At 36.5% G+C, this 21,302-nt stretch overlaps 1 long non-coding RNA gene and 2 pseudogenes across 2 annotated transcripts in view; 1 reads left to right on the top strand and 2 right to left on the bottom strand.

The window, feature by feature from the left end:
- Nucleotides 1-21,302, bottom strand: part of LOC118608692 — a 51,911-nt gene that overhangs the window by 6,799 nt on the left and 23,810 nt on the right. The gene's annotated exons all lie outside the window — the stretch shown is intronic.
- LOC107503339 lies at nucleotides 12,068-20,449 on the bottom strand (annotated as a pseudogene).
- Nucleotides 20,355-20,474, top strand: LOC118609126 (annotated as a pseudogene).

Below are 21,302 nucleotides of genomic sequence, written 5' to 3'. Positions count from 1 at the left end.
TTGGCTGCACGTTTCTTCACGTGGCACAAAACCCCGCTGCAGAGCTGAGGGTGCTGAGGAAGGGGTCACCGGCCCCTTCTTGGTTGGTTGGTTCATTGTTGTCTTTATTTTTTTAAGTAGAGAGCCCAAGATTCCAGAAACCATCCTGCACTTATTTAGAATATGATGGTGGTAAAATCACTTCCAGTATTTTGTTGAAAATTTAAAACCTGGGAATATTTCCTATCTTTGTTTTACCTTTTACAGACCTTCCAAATATTCTATTTTGTTTTTAACTCTAGTTTTTTGCCAAAATAATAAAACATATGGAAAATCCAACAATACAGAAAGGTAAAAAATGGAGGCTGAAAGCCCTTTCGCAAATTATAGAGAGAGCCTTTGTGAAATACGACTGTATCACCAAGTTTTTCTATACATTTGCAATGTGTAGATATATAGATACAAGAATGAAACTAGTATGTATACACTTACAAGCATTTTGTAGGTCTATGTGTGTGTTTCTGTATTTGTATGTATTACTAAAAGTAGAAGCAGACATATGCAGGGCAAAATATAAAAAATACATAAATGTGTGAGGCTATATTTCTAGTCATATTTGTGCTTGTGTGAATGTGTGTGTGTGTGTATATATATACAACATTTATAATTTTTATGTAATTTTTTACACATTTATATATTATCCCTGGCATCATAACTCCTCTGAAAATGGAAGCTGCATTTGTTTAAGAAAATTCTTTAACAGCGTACTTTAGATGAGAGGTGAGACACGAAAGATGTCGGTATCTATAGGAGATAAAGTAATAAGATATGAATTGAAACAATCATAATTATCTCTTTTATGGCTAACATTTATCAACTATCTATACATCAGGTACTATTTTAAGGTGACTAAACAATTGCACAGAAATACATGAACAAAATTTGCTTCTGCTTCAGGGATGGAAGAAGAGAGAAAAGGGAGGTTCCCCAACAGAATACTGAGGTGCAAAGACAGTGAGGAGGTCCTTAGTAGTCCTTACCTTTCTCTGTGCACATCTCTTCTTTCTGCATCTTCTTCCCCAGAGGAAAAACAAATTCTGCTCATTTTTTCAGGCACAGAAAAGTACATTTTTTTTTTTTACTTTTGTCGATGTATTTTTTTTTTGGGTGGAGGAGAATTTTTGGTTTCACTCTTATTTTTAATTGTTGGTTTTCTTTTGACTATAAAGAAAGTTTACATTTTTTATAGAGACAAATTTATTAACATTTTCTTTATGGAGTCTCATTTATGCCTACTTATAAAAGCCTTCCCCCAACTCCCAAGATTATAAAACAATTTTTCTTAAGTTTTCTTTTAGCACATCTATGATTTTATTTCTTACATTTAAATTTTTGCTCTATCTGAATTTTGAGGGGGATTATATTGTATTTAGGAAGTAATATAGGAATCCACTTTTTAATGTTAACCAGTTGTTCCAACATTATTTATTAATTCACCCTATTCACTGATTTGAAATGTCACTTTTATTTATATACAAAGTCCTATTAGTTTTTACATTTATTTCTGAATTCTCTATTTCTTTCCACTGATTAGTCCATTGATTGATTAATCAATCAATATATAATTGATTACATCAAGAAAGTGATTACTATTAATACAGTATGAGTACTCTATTAAGGTGACTTCATAATGACAACAGCAAAGATTTATTAAATGTATTATGTGCTAGTACTATTATAAAGTGTTTTACAAGTAGAACACAAGTCATAGAGGAGTTCAGTAATTTACCAAGTTCACAAAGATATTAAGTAGGAGAGTCAAGATCTGATCCTAGATTGGCCCGACAGACAATCTCTTGGCTATTACTCTCAAGTGCTTCACAGCGTAATTGGTATCACAAATCTCTCTACTCTGTGACTCTTATCTCTGTCAATTTTCCTGAATATACTTTCATGCTTTATTTCTAGATGAACTTCAGGATTATTTTTGATGAATTTTCCCCAAAATCTTGGTCTAGTTTATATGGGGATCCTAGTGAATATAACATTGATTTAGGAAGAACCGATAAGTGTAGGGCACCTTTCTATCCATGAGTAAGGTATGCTTCTCTGTTTATTTGTTTTCTTTTAAATCCCTCTGTAGAGATATTTGAAAACATCTTTATGGTGACGAGACTTGGTCAGTCCATTCTATTTCATAACTGATTATTACTTATGTGTGAAAACTATTAACTTTTTAATATTACTGTCAAGTAATAATAGGAATAGTGGTATACTCTTATTTGTGATTTTAATATGAATTTTTCCAGTGTTTTACCATAAGTATATTTCTATATTTTGGTTTGAGATTTTTTTTTATCATATTGAAATACTAGTTTATTCTTATTTCACTATGATTTATTTAAAGTCAGGAATAGACATTGACTTTTTATCCAATGTCTCTTCTATACCTGTCAATGTGATTATATCTTTTTATCTTTTAATCTATTAATATGGTGAATTATGTTAATAAATATTCTAATAATAAGTCTTTCTTAATGTCCTAGAATAAACTCCACTGGGTTTGTGTATTTGCTTAGTTCATTTCTAGATTTTATTTGCCTTGTTATTTGGGATTTTTGCATAGATATTCACACGTGAGACTAGCTTATGATTTTCTTTTTTGTGCTATTTTTGTCAAAATGTATATGCTGGTTTCATAAAAACCTTCCTTTTTCTATGTACTGGAACAGCTACAAAGGCATCAGAATTATTTACTTCTTGAACATTTGAAAGAACTCATTCAGGAAAATATTAAATCCCAGTACTTCTTGAATGTATAGCTTTTAGAAAATCTGAACGTACCAAAAATAAAAATATGAATAAAGTTGATACCATTTTGACAAATGTCAACAGTTGGCTCAGATTTCCATAGTTTAGGAACAGACTGGAGTTAGATCAATCAACAAGGTTATTTATATAAGGGGCACAAGGTACAACCAAGATGCACAGCAAAGAGATTAGCAACATCATCCAGAACAGCCAAAGGTACAAGTCTTTGAGCTCCAAAAGTCCTCCCCATGGGATGCATAACCTCTGATTGTACCAGAAGCCTTACTGCTCCCCTTTCAGCAAGTCCTGAAAAGTAGTCAATCAGCTGTGGACAAGGATCAATGTCACATAGAAGGTAAGAAGCTTTCTTGGGGCTATGAGGACAATCAGCCTCACAGCGGAGGTGTGGGCATCAAGGGAGTGATTAACTTCTCTGTTCAAAATTTTATCCTTATTGTGTGTGACTACTTTTCTAATTTCTCAATTTTTATTTAAATTTTGTTCTAATATCTCAAAGTATCAGTACAATTAACATAATTTTTCAATCTTTACCAATTCAGTGTTATATGTGATTTGGATACACATATTCTTGTTTTCCTGTATCCAGATCACTTGTGAAAACATTTTAAATAGAAATTTGGCTTCCTAGTGTAGCACCACAGAAGGCTCAGACCTCTTTCTGAAAAACTGTGGGTTTAGAAGAAAAATGTTTTTAAAAATCAGGAAGCCAAAGGCACAAAGTTATTGACTACATCTGTCTGTAGTAACAGAAGGTAATACTGACTGTTGTTCAGAAATTGTATATCATTTTAATTTTCTCAAGGGTAAAATATCAAAATAGATATGCACGGATTTTAAATATTCTATTTCTATGCTAACCAAATGAGCTCTGTAAATTATGTGGCTCTTTTAATAAAATGCATCTCCATCCCCCCCCCCACACACACACCTTTTTTTTTTTTTTGGAAAAGATGTGACCTTTTTTTAAGGAGAAACATTTTTAGAATGTATCAAAAATATCACAACTTAGAAAACTCATTGGAAATTAAGTTGTATATTTGCATGTGAATGATATGCTATTTCTGTTCATTTCAATATAATCAGCATTCTGCTTTCTGTAATATTCCGAGACTTGACTATCAAACTTTCATTACAAGTCAGCATAATGAAAAAGTTGTGCATTTCTCAGAATTGGATTACTCCAGAATTCATGGGCTTCTTTAGTGTATATGTGATATTTTCATAATAGTTGGAAGATAAGTATATCCTTCTACCCAGGCCAGTTTAGTGAAACACACAGCTAAAAATTGAAAATAAAAAATCACATCAAAGGAGTATGATATGGAGGGTATGTAAATAGTTTATCCAATTGAAAGTGGACAGTATATAAAATGTTGTATGAAGAGGATAAAAAAGAACCTTGAACTTGAGACTGCCAAACCTAAGCTTCACCTTGAAAGGATGTCTTCTACTTTCCAATTGGTTATAGACATTCTTCTACATCTTAGACTTAAGATAGAACCACTGGAACCCACCTTCTTTAAGAAATTTGGAAAATGATTTCAGTCTCTACCTTGTCCTTTCACAAAGCAGATAAATTGACTGTTAGAGGGCTAGTCTTTTGGATTCAGCATTGCCCTTTTCAAGTATTCTCTTTAAGAATACAGATTTTTCTGAGAAAGGTAACATAGAACATCAGTGACATCTTTACCTGAGAGGTTTTATCAAATAGCTGTACAAAGAGAGTGGTATAACAAGAAGGTGAGGAAAAGGCAGAAGATGAGCATATATGGACACAGAGGATGACCTTAGTCAGTGCAGCTTGAATTCAGTGATTGGGTTATATGGACACAACCTCCCCATTCTTCTCAGTTGATGAAAGGACATTTCATTGACTTAAGAGCTAATCTTCAGATAAAAATCTATTTGGAGTGTTCTTACATAAAGTAATTCTATGATTTCTCTCTGCTTTAACAAGAGCTTATACATATTTATAAAGAAGCAGAGTACCCCTAAGTGAATATTTGTGGGGTGATAGATGAGTGTTAGAATCTTACAGGTGAGTCTAAGATGTCCCAGAGACTGAGCAGATATCTAAACTGCGAAAGGAAAGGGGTTCATTCTCTCAAGCAAAAACAAAAACCAAACTCATTATCGCTGGTGGCTCTTGGATAAAGCTGATTGCTTCTGTTTTTTGGAAGGAAAGAAGATGTCTTAAATCAAAAGCTCTGTTTTATATAAATGTCTCCTTCAACAGGATGGGGGTTGGAAGAAAGAATGTCTAGGGGTCTAGGTTTATGACAATGGAAGATGGGAAAAATGAGAGAGTTTCAAGTGACTTGAACAAGTTTGAGTCAAGAGCTTTGAGAGAGGAAGTGCTAAGTGTCCTACAGTGTGGTGGTTTAGGGGAAAGGGTCCTGTAATGAAGAATTTCTCAAGAAAAAAAAGTCTCAAAAAATTTTAACAAACATTAAGAAATGTTCTTCTTATCTCTATTTTTCTAGTTCACACAACCCTCTCCCAAATCTTTAATCTGTCTTTATATGGGAGTGTGTGCTCAAAAGTAATACACATCAGTTCTCTCTTTTTGGAAGTCCTTGGCTAATATGTATAAAACTATTTTGTACGACAAAGTAGGAAATAGTCTAAAAATAGAAAAAAGTAGCTAATCTTACCATAACCAATGTTGAAGATTATAAAAACAGTAAATGTTCCTTACTATTCTGTATTCGTATGAGCTCTCTGTGAGGCAGACCTATCCATGAACAATATTTCTCAGAGAATTTATGAGATAAAAGGATCATAAAAAAATCCTCTTGCTTATCTCTGGCTTGCCTATTTGAAATACCTGTAAATGTTTATATGGGGCAAACCCCTGATTCAATTTGTATCCAAGGTCTCCGAAGATGGTTATCAGTTTCTACTTCCTTTAAAACTCCAAATTGCACTAGCACAACCTCTCTCAACATATGACTGTTGGTTTGATTAAAAACTTGTTCATTGAAACGTATACCTTCAGTCTAGACAGCCTGAATTCTAAATATTACCCCATTTTCCCTTAAGACACAAATGAATTCTATGAATTCTACACAGAATTTCACACAATTTTTAAGGTTCACATTCCATTACTGCCTTGGTTAGTCCTAAATTTCTTAAAATATGGATTTTTAAAACTATATAATTAAATCATGTGCATGATCAGAGCCAACTATTTTAAAATCTCATTTTAGGGTTGAAACATTTCCAATGGACTTTTCAACTGAGATTGATACCCAATTTCCAGGAAGAGCAGCACTTGATAAAAGACCATCTGAAGATGCTTTGACATCAGGCCTATATTTCCCACCTGGTTAGCTGCTTTCAGATATAGGCTCAGCAGTTATGCCTTGGGTTGTATTCCTGACCCCATGGGAGTGTAGAAGAAGCTCCCAAACTGGGGCAGAACTCTGGGCCTGTTTCTTCACACCATCCAACTGTTCATCTTGGTCCAGGACCCTCCTTTGGTCACTGCCTCTGAGTAATCTTCTGAGACCAACCCATTTCCTTTCTGGACTCTGTTCTTTCACCTTTGACTCAGCTCTCCTTGGACCCAGCTTTTGGTGCTGCTTCTGTGGACTCTCAGAATCTGCCTCCCTACTAAAACAGTGTCAAGTAGGAACATCATCCTTGGGCAAGTCTATTCATTCGCTTTGCCTCGCATCTGCCCAATTGCCCTATTGAACTCACACTGCAGCTTATGTTTTCATCCCTTGCTTTCTTTCACATTCTTCCTTTAAAATAATGTCCTTGGCTGCTGTTCCCTCTTCTCAGCCCTTCTTTACCATCCCAAACTCCTAATCCCTCTTTCTCGTACTCTGTCAGTATCCATGGCTCCTCTTTTCAATCTATGCTCTTCCATTTTTCTCTTTCAGTTTTTTCCCTCTTTTCACTTCACTTCCTTTTCAGCCACAACCTAAGTTTTTACTCCAGTACTTGCCAAGTAGCAAGCATTGCCAGATATGTGGTTTTCAATCAGGTAGCCCCCACATGTGAACATTCTACCTGGAAAACAATCGAGAAACCATCAGATAGTCAAAATGGTTTCAAATTAAGTAAGGTTTGCTATAGCATATTATGAAATGATCCTTCACCAGTGTCTTAGGTCATCTTCTGGGCCTCTACACACCTCTGCTCTGATTCATCACGAGAAGCTCACTAACGCTCGGTGCTGGCCCAGAGACCCTGGCCTCAAGAGTTCTAAACTCACATTCATAACATCTCCCAGCCAGAGGATTTGCCCATCCTCAGTTATACAAACCATTTGCCTTTTACACACTTACTGTTTGTGAGAGTGCTGCCCTTGGAAAGTCTATTTTTCTAAACATTGCAGAACTTTTAAAATGGAAAGTCCAAACTTAATCCTTAAAAAAAAGGGAGGGGGGATTGCATTCTAAAATTAAAACATTTTAAGGTGTATAATTCAGTATATAATTTTTCTGTTGGAAAGCATTGCAGCAGAGCTATTCTAAGGTAATAGTGCCTATATGAGTGTCAAATACACAGAAATGATTCTGTACTTTTTGCATCTCATTTTGAGTATTTTTAAATATGTAGTTAAGTTTCAGGTATACGACATTATAATTTGACATCTGTATACATTAGAGTGATCACTCCCAAAAGTCTAGTTACTATCCATCACCATACAATTGACCCCCTTCACTTCTTTCATTCACCAAGGACCAGAAAAAGAGGCTAGGAAAACCAGAGGACACCTCTCTTGTCTTCTCCTCCTAACCCACTGGTATCCCCCTAGAAGAGGTTTGTAAAACATCTGGCACCCCAGATTTTTCAGCATCCACCTGAGGAACAAGCCCCTAAATCACCTGGCTCTGATGTTACATAAGGCTGCATTTATGAGTCCCATAGGACTGTAGCAAACAAAGAAACAATTCTTCATGGGCACAGGAGCACCCCATCGCATATATACTCCCGGACATTGATGAAGCAAACAAAAATGCCCATTTCCCAGTTTATTCTTGGAAGGGGATTAACTACACACTTTCCCAGCTGCTACCTGAGGGCCCACTTTCTAATCAGCTGGCATCTAGGTGATGACTGCAAACTTCTTCTTTGGGACACCGATATAGTGAAATAAGTCCTACCTACATCTTCACCATAATGTTGTATCATCACACCGTATGTTTCTGCTATAATAAATGACATGTAGGTCCTTGAACAAGTCCTTTAAAAAAAGTAATAATAATGTTTTTTCTCCTTGAATGCCTCTTAAGTCCCTTTCACCTAGAGGTGTATTTCAGGACTAATTTAAAAATGTTAGCACTTCTGGAAAGCCTCTGCTTTCATAAGTATCATGTTGCAGAAAGTACTGGAGAGCTCATCTTTCCAAAGAAGAAATTTGCTTCTGGGAACTAAATAACTTGAAATCTCTACTCCCTGCTTCCACAAATTGTCATATCTCTGAGTCAATAACTCAAGGGCTGTCCCTCCAACAACCTCTTTAATCTACTCTATCCGTGTTCCTCCAATTTTTTACCCCTTTCCTCACTTGGCTCAGAATTAGTGGGAGAAGTGTTAGATAAATTATCAGAAGCCAGGTGTTAGGAAAAACATTCTTACCCTAGCTGGATAAGAGATGGTTCAGCACCAAGGACAGGGGCACTCCAGGTCTGTCCAAACTTACTTGCCTGCCCTCTCCTGCCCGTCAAGATTTTAGTCATACTATGGCTGTGTTCCTTAGGTTAAGCGCTCCAACCCCTCGCTGCTGAGTTTATCTCTATCATAGCTGTCACCTTTTATTAAAATTACTTGTTTCTTATTTATCTTCCCTACCACACTTAAGGGTACACTCCTTAGCTTCAGCTCAATTTCTGGAGCATAGCAGATTCAGTAAGTTATAGATAAATTAATAAATGAATCACTGACACAAGAAATAAATGATAGATAGATAGATAATAGATAGATGATAGATAGATAGATAGATAGATAGATAGATAGATAGATAGATAGATTTCAGGGGGGGTAGTAAAATCTGAGGATACACTTAGATAAAACAAGTATGCAAGGAAGCAAAAGTCATATATTTGTTATTACTCTTTCAGTCATCAGTTTTCAACCCTGGCTGTTCATTAGAATAATCTGTAGAGATTATTAAAAATGCAAAATCCAAGATGCTACTCCAGAAATGTAGAATAAGAATCCTGAGAGTGTGGATATGGCATGTGTATGAGAATAGGAGAGAAGGGATTTTCAAGGGCATGAAATAATTCTTTACTGATAGCTATAAGTGCTTCTGTGTCTCTAGAGGCGATTTAGGCATGTGGGAGAAGGGGGACCTCTAGCTGCTCTGGGTTATATGAGCAAACAACAGGACCCAATCTTCCCAGCTAGGTGAAATGGAAATCAGCAAGAATTGTGTCTTTATGCTGACATCTGCTGGTCACCCATTCCTGGTATAATACTGCCGTAAAGTTATTCTTTCCTTTCTGTGACCTACAAGCAAACAGTCCTCAGAAACCAGTTCACTTCCCAGGTGGTGCCAGTGGCACAGGAAAGGTCCACTCTGCTTCAACAAAGGGAGCAAAGAAATGCCAATAAGAACCCAGTGGCCATCACAGAAAATCTGTTTCGACTTTTGATTTCCTTTCTTTTAGCAAACTTCACCTTTCAGGTTATCTTTATAGAGCTAGCTGCTGCAAAAGTTTCTCATCAAAATGTGAATGCTAAGCATGTTTACTTAAAACTTGAAAGCTCCTAAAAAAAAAAAAAAAAACCCAAACTTGAAAGCTCATATATTTATAAGAAACTTGATTTGCCAGGCACATTTATGTGATTTTAATTAAGGTCATTTAATGTTTCTTTTTTCCTTTTGTTCATAAACAGGAAATTTTAATTTTAATGCCCATGTAGAGTGCTTTCTGTTAGATTTTCCAAAAATCTGGAAATATTTATTAACTAGACTTTATTAGTCAATCGAGAGAAATTATTCCTGGGTCTCTCTCACTATATCTACCATCATAGCAGTTGACCCATTATAATCTTTTCCTCAAGGAGCTTATGGTCTGGATAAATCACGGCCTCAAATGATGGGAATGAAAACTATTGCCAACTATTCTGACAAACCTAGGAGCTTCCTACCTTTTATAACATAATTTTCCCGATCCAAAAAAAAAAAAACTCATATGACAAAATTACAAAGCAGCCTAATATTTTTATTGAATTTTAAAACTTTGATTTATTAGCTAGAATGTTATTCAAAACTCATATTTTAATATTTCTGAATATTTTATTAATATGGCATGAGAGTTATTCCATTGGAGAATACTCAAACTCTAAAAATTATAATCAGTTTAAAAAGATAACATTGGATGATACACTGAAATTTTCAATGTATTTGAAACCATTTAGAAAAACATAAAATTTATTTTAAAATATATATCTCCTCTCATTAATATGAAATGTGTATATTTTCTTCCTTTAAAACTAAAAATAAATTTTTGACTTTCAGGATGTTTCAGGAAGGTTCACCTCTAAAATATAACAAAAACTTTGTTAATTATGACATTTCTGTTGTTCAAGGAAGGAAATGCTCTATTTACAACAATAATCTATGTACTTAGAGCAATATTACTACAGTATTGTATCATATGGTTTGTATTTCCTAGTTTGTCAAAATGGAAGTGATAGAAGAAAGAGACAGTGCTAAAGATATAGTGAAAATGAGAAAAACATTACATATCATCTACAGGTAAACATAAACTTTATAACTAAACACTCTTTGATGTGAATTATTGGAGAAAAGCTATTTAAAGCATGATCTAGAATTGTGTCTGCATTGATTTATGTCTTGGAAGTTTAATGTGTAAAGACACTACACCCAAGAAATGGTTTTTCTCTTCTAGTAAGAAAAGAGTCAACATTTATCAAAACTCAAAAACTTGGTTATTTAATTCAAAATGCTACCTGCATTCCATCAACAGTCCTTTCATCTTCAGATTGGTAATATATTTTCCAATCTGCTATTTTTCATAGCTGGACCTGAAACTGTATTCACACGCAGACCTGTATTTTTTCATCTTAATAAGTTATTTGATACATTGCCCCTCTAATACCTGTAAGTCAGAGATAAAAAAAAAAAAAAAAAAAGTTCTGCTACACACTTCTCAGAGAGCACCTCTCTTTGGAAAGATGGGAGTTGTTAGAATCCTTTCCTATAGACTCTTCCAGTTGCAGCCACATGGATGGATCTTGAGATTATCATGCTAAGCAAAATAAGTCATAAAAAGTCAAGAACTATATGATTTCACTCATGCAGGATATAACACTAAAAGCAACAAACAAACAAGACAAACAAACAAAAATTCATAGACACAGACAACAGTTTAGTGGTTACCAGAGGGAAGTGGGAAGGGGGGAGGTAAAAAGAGTAAAAGGGGTCAAATATGTGGTGTGAACGATTTGTCTTTTGGTGGTAACACACAATATACGAGTGATGCATTATTGAACTGTACATTTCAAATCTATATAATTTTATTAACTGATGTCACTCCCAATAAATTTAATTAAAAATTAAATAAATTTTAAAAAAGAAAAAGGAAAGACAAAAAATATATTTATCTTGTACAACAAACAATAGACTGGGAGTCAGGAAAATCATGTTCTGAGCAACTCACTTAACCTCTCCAGCCTTCGGATATATTTGTCAGCTTCTCATTTTTTAAATGCTTTAAAATTTAACATAGTAAAATGGCTATACTTTTGTCCAAAGTCTTTTGAGATTTATGCCAATTACCGATTTATTGTTTCTCAGTTCTAATTTCATCCTTTTTTAATACTGAAAAAAGAAAACATTTTATTAAGATACAATTCACATACCATAAAATTTGCCCACTTAAAGAGTGAAATTCAATGTTTTTTAGAATATTCAGTTTTGCAATCATTGTCACAGTGTTAGAATATTTTCATCTCCCAAAAGAAACCTCATACATTTTAGCCACCACTTCCCAATCCTCCATCCCTAAGCAATAGCTAATCTACATTTTGTCCTATAGTTTGCTTATTCTGGACATTTAACATAAATGGAATCATATAATATGTGATCTTTGTAACTGGATGGTTTCATTTAGCGTAGTATTTTCAACTTTTATCCATGCTGTATCATATATCAGTACTTCATTCCTTTTCAATGCTGAATAACATTCCATTGTATGGACATACCACATTTTATTTATCCTTTTATCAATTGATAGACATTGGGGTTGTTTCTACTTTTTGGCTATTATGAACAATGTTGCTATGAATACTTATGTACGTGTTCATGTGGACATATATTTTCATTTCTTTGGAGTATATGCCTAAGAGTGGAAATGCTGGACGGTACAGTAAGTCCATGTTTAACCATTTGAGGAACTTCCAGACTGTCCCAAAGCAGCTGCACCATTTTCCATTTCTACCAATAATATATGAGAGTTCCAGTTGCTCTACCCGCTTGTCAACACTTGTTATTATCTGTCTTTTGGACATCTTTTTGACTCTGACAGCCATCCTAATGTGTGTGAAGTGATATCTCACTGTGGAATTCACCCTTCCTTTGCAGTGCTTTGTGACAGTGGAGACAGACCTTGGAAACCTTTTTTCTTTGCCTACTAGGACAAAATGAAGCTTTTCTGTAGAGGGCATGGATGGGATCCTGCAAGAGAACTTTTCTGATTCTAGTAAACTGCTCTTCCTACTCTAATGGTGAGGCTGCCAGTGGCATATGAGAAATGACTCATGCTTACCTTTCAACAAGTTTGTCTGGCACCCTGGCCAGGCAACTTCCTGCTCACCAGCCCCAGTCCAACAGATTCAGACCAGCTCAGGTCTGAGGCACTTCAGGAACCACATGGGCATCTAGTAAGCTAGAGATGTAGCCTCTCCAAAAAGGTTGGAATATCCATCTTGGGGTAGGGGTGCCTTCTTACAAGTTTGTTCCTTCCTTAGATTCTCTACCTTAGCCGTAGAGGTAGAAGCTCTTCCCTACCTTTGCTATCGCTATATTTTTTGCAATTTTGTTTTACCCTTTTTAGTAATTATGCACCTTTTCTGAGTTAATTGCTACAATCTGAATGTTTGTGTTACCCAAAAATTCATATGTTGAAATCCTAAGACCCAGTATGATGTTATTAGAAGGTGAGACTTTGAAGAGGTAATTAGGTGAGGAAGGCTGAGCCCTCATGAACGAGATGAATGCCCTTGTAGAGACACCCAGAGAGCTCCCTTGCCCTTTATGCTATATGAGGATACAATGAGAGGTCTGTGACCCAGAAATGGGCCCTCACTTGACCATGCTGGCACCATGATCTTGGACTTCCAGACTTAAGAATTGTGAGAAATAAATTTCTCTTGTTTATAAGCTTCCCAGTCTGCAGTATTTTATTATAGCAACCTGAATTGACTAAGACCATCTTTACACTAAATTTGCCTTGTTTAAATTACTAGTGTGGTTTATGTCTCCTAATTGGACCCCTTACTGATACAAGAGTTGCCTTATTTTAATGCAATTGGATATAGTTAACATTTTCTTTTTGAATTAGTTGTATCAACACAAGGCTGAAATAGAGTTCAATTACTTTTACAACCTTAAGTGTATTAATATCAGTGCAGTGCTATCTAAATTCAGTTTTGCAAATTTAACACAGTATTAAAATGTCGAAATCTCTAGCAAACAATTATAAAAAGAAAAATACAAAGGAAAATTCTGAAATGGCTGAATCAGTATCATGCAATGAAAAAACTGTAACTTTATGTGATAGTTTACTTTCAAATTTTAATTAACTGTCATTTGAAATAAACGCCAAAACATGTATCCAATTCAGCATAAAATAAAATTGGAATAAGATACTTCATGCATTTGCAATGTGTGTGTGTGTGTGTGTGTGTGTGTGTGTGTGTGTGTGTCCCTTCAGCAAGTACATACTATCACATTTAACTTTAAGGTGAAATATGTCTTCACATTGCTGGTGAAATGAAAGTACTAGATTATGAAACAAAAGAAAATGGACTAGCGAGACCTTTCTCTGACCAAGTTGATTTTAATGGAAATTAAGGAAGTGGCATTGCACTGTCCTCGGTTAGTACAGCCAAGTTTACAGAGAGTCAGCCCGGGGCAGGCATGGTCAAGAGCTGGGTGGAACTCAATTAGTCCTTCTCTAATTTATTTTTATCTTCCCATTTCCTTAGAGCTGTCTTAAATCATATCAGAAGTCCACATTTGTGCCCAGTGGCCAGCATTTGCTCTGGGACCTGCTGACTCAATGCTTTATGAAGTTCATTTGACACTTCCTGCTTGACACATAACTGTTGGTAAATCCTGATGTGAACTCCCATGCTACAGCATTATAGCCCTGAAACACTACCCGATACCGGAAGTCACTGACTTAAGGTTTCAGAAGTCATTAATGTATACTATGTAAGGGAAAGTAAAGCACTGAAATTTCACAATCAGATCTACTTGAAAGTAATCATCAAGGCATTCAGGCCGAACTCCAGCTTGCCCTGAAAAATACAGTCTGACCTGACTTACTTTAATACTATCATTTAAGTTATAATCAGGCTACAAGGTATAACTTTAAGTCTTATATACAGCTCTCAAAGTAGTGCCTTGAAAGTCTTTCTTTTTAAAATTTTTCTTGAATTTCAATAGGTAGGGGCTTCAGTATTGGTTGTTTGTTGAAGAGAGTGTTCTTATGGTTATAATGTCAAGTTAAAAAAAAAAAAAAAAAAAAAACAAGAGGAAGTAGCCCAGAATCACAAGGTAGAGGAAACACAATGTAGTAACTCCTTTGGTTCTATTACATCCCTGGACATATAACCTTTATTATGAAATAAGGTGATGTAAGAAAAGGTCACAACCTTTGAAATAGTTGGAGTTAAAATGAGGCCTCTGCCAGAACGGCCCTCACGAACTTGGTGAGTCATTCACTTCTCTAGACTACCATGAAGGGTAAAATACTACCTACCTAATACAGTGAAGATTAGTAAACAGACGATTTTTAGCCAGCATCTGGCACATGCTAAGTGTTTAACAAATGATTATTAGAAGTGTGATGGGAATAAGTCATATCGTAGTGTTTTTAATGTTGATTAGCTCACATACAATAAAAGAATCATATTAATATTATTCCATTAGGTCTCAATATCTAAAAAAAAAAAGAAAAGGAAAGCAACTTCACATTAATCTGTGGTATGTCCATGCCCATCATTCAAACATCAATTATGACAGTATCTCACAAGACAATTCTCTCAACCATATGTGAAAGTTCCATCAAGCTGCCATGAAATAAACAGTAGTTTACCTTTTGTCTGTGTTCCCCCAAAATTCATATGTTGAAGCCCTAATCTCCAGTGAGGTTGTATTTGGAGATTCAACCTTTAAGGAAATAATTAAGGCTAAATGAGGTCATAAGGGTGGAGCCCCAATCTGATAGGATTGGTGTTCTTATAAGTAGAGACACCAGAGAGCTCTCTCCCATACCCTACTCCCTGCATACACACACCAAAGAAAAGCCATTTGAGGACACAGCAACAAGGCCAGGAAGAGAGCTCTCACCAGAAACCATATCAGCTGAGACTTTGATCATGGACTTCCATTTCAGAACCGTGAGGAAGTAAATTTCTGTTGTTTCAATCACCCATCTTTCAAACTTTGTTATGGCAGCGCGAGCTGACACCAATCAGCTACAAAGGTATACTTGAATGAACTAGAAACCTCAGAAAAAAATTTATTCCTTAAGTAACTTTAATTCTTATGTATAGCAGTTGAATTCACTTAAATGCATAACGTGCATAACCTAGCATCCTTGATCTTTCAACAAATAATTTACTGTATAAACAGTTATAAATGCCCTCCAGTACTAAAATGTTAAGAATATTGAAATATATTTAACCAGTGACCACCTGAACTCAAACTAGCTTTTATAGGATTAAATATATGAATAGGAAATATTGCATTAGAAGCACTAAGAAATATTTGCATGTCAGAATTTAAATAACCACTATAAAGATAATGATTATGTCTTTTAAATAATAATTTTAAAAAAATCCCTGAGGGTAAACTAACTCAGACACATGCTATAGTCCTATCTTTTACATTTTAAAAATTCATAGTTTTGGTGGCTTTAAAGTTTATGGACTGTGTGTGCTCCTAACTGATGTCAAATGTGACTGGCAAGCTACTTAATGTGGCTGAAAATCAGCCACACACAGAGCCAAGTGCATCATCTGCAGTAAGCTTCAGAATCATGGGCTCCTAGATTAGAGACTTATACTGATCGGCCCTTCAATTCTGTCTCAAGGCTTTATTTCAGAGCCACACAAAAGACACAAGGCTCCCTCTTATACATCCAAGTTATTCAACCCATTGTCACTGAGTGGCATTGAGATTTTTGGTTATTCATAGCTGAAACAACAAAGAATTCTTAAACTTGGCTTTGATATTGAACATTTCAGTCTGTCACAAAAAGCTCCTTTGACTATTCTCGAGACATGAAGTATGCCTTTCTTTGTTCATTAGCTGAGTTAGAGGCTAGAAACAAGGCACTTTACTGATCTCCTAAGTACCAATACGACAGTAAACAAGTCAGATTCTGGAGGTGCCAATAGGGATGCTCCCTAACAATTGTGAAGGACATCAGATTGCTCAAACAATCTGACCCTGTACATGGCTAAGCTGGATACCCATTTTTCCCTAGACCTTCCCTTATGACAAATTTGTGATTTTTAATAACTTTTTAAAAGAAGCAACGCAATTGTATAGGGCAGAATCAGTAGAAAGAAGAAAGCATGGCAATTATGATCATCTTTATACATTAGCTGCTAAAGATTGACTTGTAGGGAGGACAAAATGCAAAGGAAATAAAGTACACGTAAAGACAAATGACAAAAGATAAGAATTCGTGAAGGTTCTAAGAACAAGGAGTAAGTAAAGTATAACTAAATGTTTTAAAGAAAGCCCAAAATAGTCTTAAAAAGCAAAAAAAAAAAAAAAAAAAGAACACAAGTATAAATGTGATGAAAAAATCAATAAAACTCAACATAAATGATTGATAGTTTCAACATTTAGATGTTTAACTTCATCATTAGCTCCAACTTTAATTCATTAAAAGCCTTATTATTGTTACTTAGTTAACTTAAGTGAGAAGTGTCAAACAATTTGTCTCATAGTATCTTAATTTGTCTTAGGTGTTCTTAGGAGATTTGTGTAAACCAAAACAGGCACATGCTCACGTAAGCTGAAGTTAAATCTACAAAATTTCAGTGTCATTGACTTAATAATATACCTTGTCCAATAAATTTAAGAAAGTCCTGAATTTACTAAAATAACTATTTAAAATTTGATTTTATATTTAATCCAACTCTAACTCCGACCCGCAAGAAATAAGACTATAAATAAAATAAAGTTCTGTGTAGATTAAAAATAGAGTAGATCTTTTTTATGGTATTGAGCCAGCTCAAAATTCAAATACACTTCAATAGCACAGGTCTTCTAAATGTTGGTTTCACAATATGGAAGCACTGGATGGTACTCTTCCAGGACAACCCAAGAGCTATTGATCAAATTTTAATATGCTCCAAGGAAGTTAGGAGACAATCCAGAAAAGAGATATGCTGAGGCCATGCTCCTGACCCACCTGAATGGTCCTTCTGCATGCATTTCAGGAGAAACAGAGATCATGGTGCCTTTGTAAACCTCAAAAGAAGAACAGAAACTTACACCAGCCCAGATGGTTTCACTCGGGCATCTGACTACCAATCTGCTGAGCAATTGTGGCTGGTTGCATGTCATCACAAACCAACTGATTTAAAGTAATTTAAATTGTATTACATGAATGGAACAGCTTTAGATTAAAGGTAATGTGAGCAATGCCCTTGGTAGTAAACCTAAAACACTTCTGAACAGGTCATCTGGAAGAAACCAGCTGTATCTGTTTCTCATCGGTTTTAGGCAGGTTGAAATACAACAGTTTGTTCCCGACAGCCCCAGTAGGCAATTCTGTTTTGAAAATGGCGGCTGAAAGAGCAGTAGGAATTGTTGATGTGATCCAGATGAAGCTAAACGTATTCGCATGAGAGCTATCTCCAAAATACCACACAGGGCACTGAGTGAGGGAGAGAATCTCACACAGCTCATCAGAGCTCCAGCTTTGACCTGGCTGCTCCAGAGATAGAGTGATGTGTCTGAGTATTTTACACCAGATTTGCATATGTTCATCAGTCCCACATTGGTTCCATTCTTGCTGCTATAAGAGATGAAGGAGAACCCTTCGTGGATAACTGTGGACCTGTGGGATGCAGGATTTGGTAGACAACAAATGTGGTGATGCCAGCTTTGATGAACTCTCGAGCCTTCCCATCATGGGACGAGCTGATTGTGTATGGGTCAGCACAGAGCTCATTTTTAACACAAGACAATAGTTACTTTGGTATTGCATCACTGTTGACATCTGTGCACTCATGGCCACCGCCCTGGGTCATGAGACAATTAAAACAAGCTGAGTGGTATGTGAAATACACATGACTGCAAAACCGATTAGTGCTCCCGAGGTATGATGCAAGGGTGTGGCCGGCTTTACTTGGCCCCGGCTGCTGACAACAGTCCTCTGGCAATGGTTCCATCAGGCTGCATAGTCCAAACTCTGATCTCAAACTCCTCCTCACTGTTATTTAACTTTAAGGAAATGTGGAGAACATTTCTGCGATTTTGTTCTATAGCAAAATTGAGGTCAAGTTCCCAGTAACCCACGTGGCCAAAATACCAGTCCACTATCCTCAATGGATGCTATGGGACAGGGTGCCTTTCCTTTAATCTTGGGGTTGAGCCCAGAATAGATGTGAGCAGAAGACTTGGCAGAGGGTGACTTGCTATCTGCAGGCCAGGCCGTGGCAAGCTGGTTTCCACCAGATTCTGAAGAAGCCACGTCACTGACAGGAGAGCAGAAGTCCCTTCACACACCTGACAAGGCTAGCATTCTTGTACTTCACGATTGCAGAGATAGCTACCACCACACAATCCAGAATGGCCTCCTTCTCAGCAATGCCGAGACACCTGGAGCCACCTTTTTAGAAAGGAAATAACCTGCATAGCATCTATACTTTTAAGTGAATTCCAATTAAACAAGTAATATTCCATCTGATTTCAGCCTAAAGAAATTTAACATTTCTTATAAGGCCAGTCTAGTGGTGATGAATTAATTTTGCTTATCTAGAAAATTCTTTCTCTCTCCTTCAATGCAAAAGGACAACTTTGCCGAGTGGAGTATTTTTGAATGGCAATTTTATTCTTCCAGCGTTTTGACTATATCACCCCACTCCCTCCTGATCTTCGTGGCTTCTGCTGACATATCCCCACTGATATTCTCGTGGGGATCCCTTGTATGGAACAGGTTGATTTTCTCTTCCTGCTTTTTATTTTTTTCCTGAAACATGGTATTTTTAATACTCTGTAATGTTGTATATTACACTTGCTTTTTCCATTCAACGGCTTGAGAAAGCAAACACAGCTTTCTCATGGTACTCAGGAGGAGCTACTTCATAGCCGCTGGCACTAAACGAAGTTGCAGAATTCTTTGCCAGGTGTTTAAGGAAATCATGATGATAATTCAGGAATAAAGCAAGGCTCTTCTCATCTAGAGGTGTATAGGCCAACATCGCTCCAATTTGTACAAATAATCCCAGGAGATGTGGCGCTCTGCAGACCTGGGACGTGGCTGCATCAGAGTGATCTGCAAGGATTTCAGTAGACTGAGGTCTCTCAAATTTGTAGAGTAGCTGAGCACCCCACATCACACTGAAGGATTCCTTTATCTCTGCCACAACTTCATTAACAGCATACTCCTTATTATCTGTGTGTCCTGGCGATTTCTTGTAATTTGCACAATCCTCCAGAATGGAATCCACATTCTTCTTGGCAGGAAGATAAAAGAGCTGTTTCTGCCGGGTAATTAGGTCTCTGTCATCAACAAGCCACGATGTTTAGTTCTTCGAGAATCTTTACTTTAACTTCGACTCCGTTCATGAATGTTTCCTCGTTCACAACAGTCAGATCTACCCAGGCTCTTTTCTTTCGAGGAGGCCAGTACTGCCACCATCTCCATTTCCAGGTGTTTTCTGCTTGTTCTTTTTTGTTTTCACTTCAACATTTTTCTGCTGCAGACCAGATGTCCCCTTTCCTGGGGCAGCCCCTCTCATCTTCCCCCCTGCGTATTGCTCCTGATTGGCTTTTTGATATTCCTCCTGTTTCTGCAGATTGGTGTCCACATACTTGAGTAGTCTGCTTTCTGAACCCATTCATCCCAATTTTTATGCCAAGCCACTGTAACGAATAAAGTACTTCACTTATTTGTCCTTTATGGAAACCTTTACACACTTTGCTTCATAGCGAAGAGGCTGAGGAAAGCACAGCACTCGCTCACCCTCCTGGAATTTAGGCTTCAGGTCCTGCTTCGGTGCCATTTATAGGGATTCGCCACTGCCTCCTCCTCCTCCCACCACCCGGATTCTCTCTTGCTGCTGTTAAGATTCTTCCTTTGGATTATAGCCATGCTACCCCTAAACAAGCCCGATCCTGTCTGATCTTGGAAGTTAAGCAGGGTTGGGCCTAGTTAGTACTTGGATGGGAGGCCACCTAGGAAGACCAGGTGCTATAGGCGTAAAAAATAAACTTAAAAATAAGAGGTTGCAAACTGACAAGGTCCTTGCAATCTGTGAGGTCAACCAAGGGTTGCCTCGCCTAAAAATAACTAAACAAAAAAGATTCTCTCTTTAACTTTTAACAACTTAATTACAATGTATCTCTTTAGATTAGTTTTATTTGGTATACCTTGAGTTTCCAGGATTTGATATCTGTTTCTTTCCCTAGGTTAGAAAAGTTTTTAGCTGTTATTTCTTTAAATAGCTTTCTGTCGCTTTCTCTCTTTAATCCTTCTTGAATTGATGTCCCAGAAGTCCCTTAAACTTTCTTCACTCTTTCACATTCCTTTTTGTTGTTGTTAGTTTTATTCTTTTTAACTAAATGTTTCTAAAGCTATTAACTAGTCTAAAAGATGACTAGCCTAAGGGGAGGGGGGAAAAACATAGACACACACACACACACACACACACACACACACACACACACACACACCAAACCAAACCAAAACCAAAAACAATGAAACTTCTAAACCACAAATACCAACATTTTCATAGAAAAATTTGTTTGTGAGCTACCATACAATAAATTCCAACAAACTCTCAAATATATCACAAATCAAAGGCAAATATACTTCCAAGTTCAGGAAGGACTCCAAAAGCTATAGACATGACCCACTGGACAACCTAACTGATCAGGTTACAGGTGTAAACAATATTAGCTGTCCACTCCCAGAAAGGACTTGCATAGTCAGGTAACTCCCAGGTCATTTGTTGATAAAGGGACAAGTACCACAGGAACCTCAAGGCATCAGTCAGCCTAGACGCTCACATTTTCAGGCCTCTGTGTT

This window comes from Rousettus aegyptiacus, unplaced genomic scaffold (assembly GCF_014176215.1).
Source record: "Rousettus aegyptiacus isolate mRouAeg1 unplaced genomic scaffold, mRouAeg1.p scaffold_m13_p_10, whole genome shotgun sequence".
NCBI classification, from domain to species: domain Eukaryota; kingdom Metazoa; phylum Chordata; class Mammalia; order Chiroptera; family Pteropodidae; genus Rousettus; species Rousettus aegyptiacus.
The sequence above is the reverse complement of the archived record's forward strand: the minus strand, read 5'-3'. Positions and strand labels throughout refer to the sequence as shown.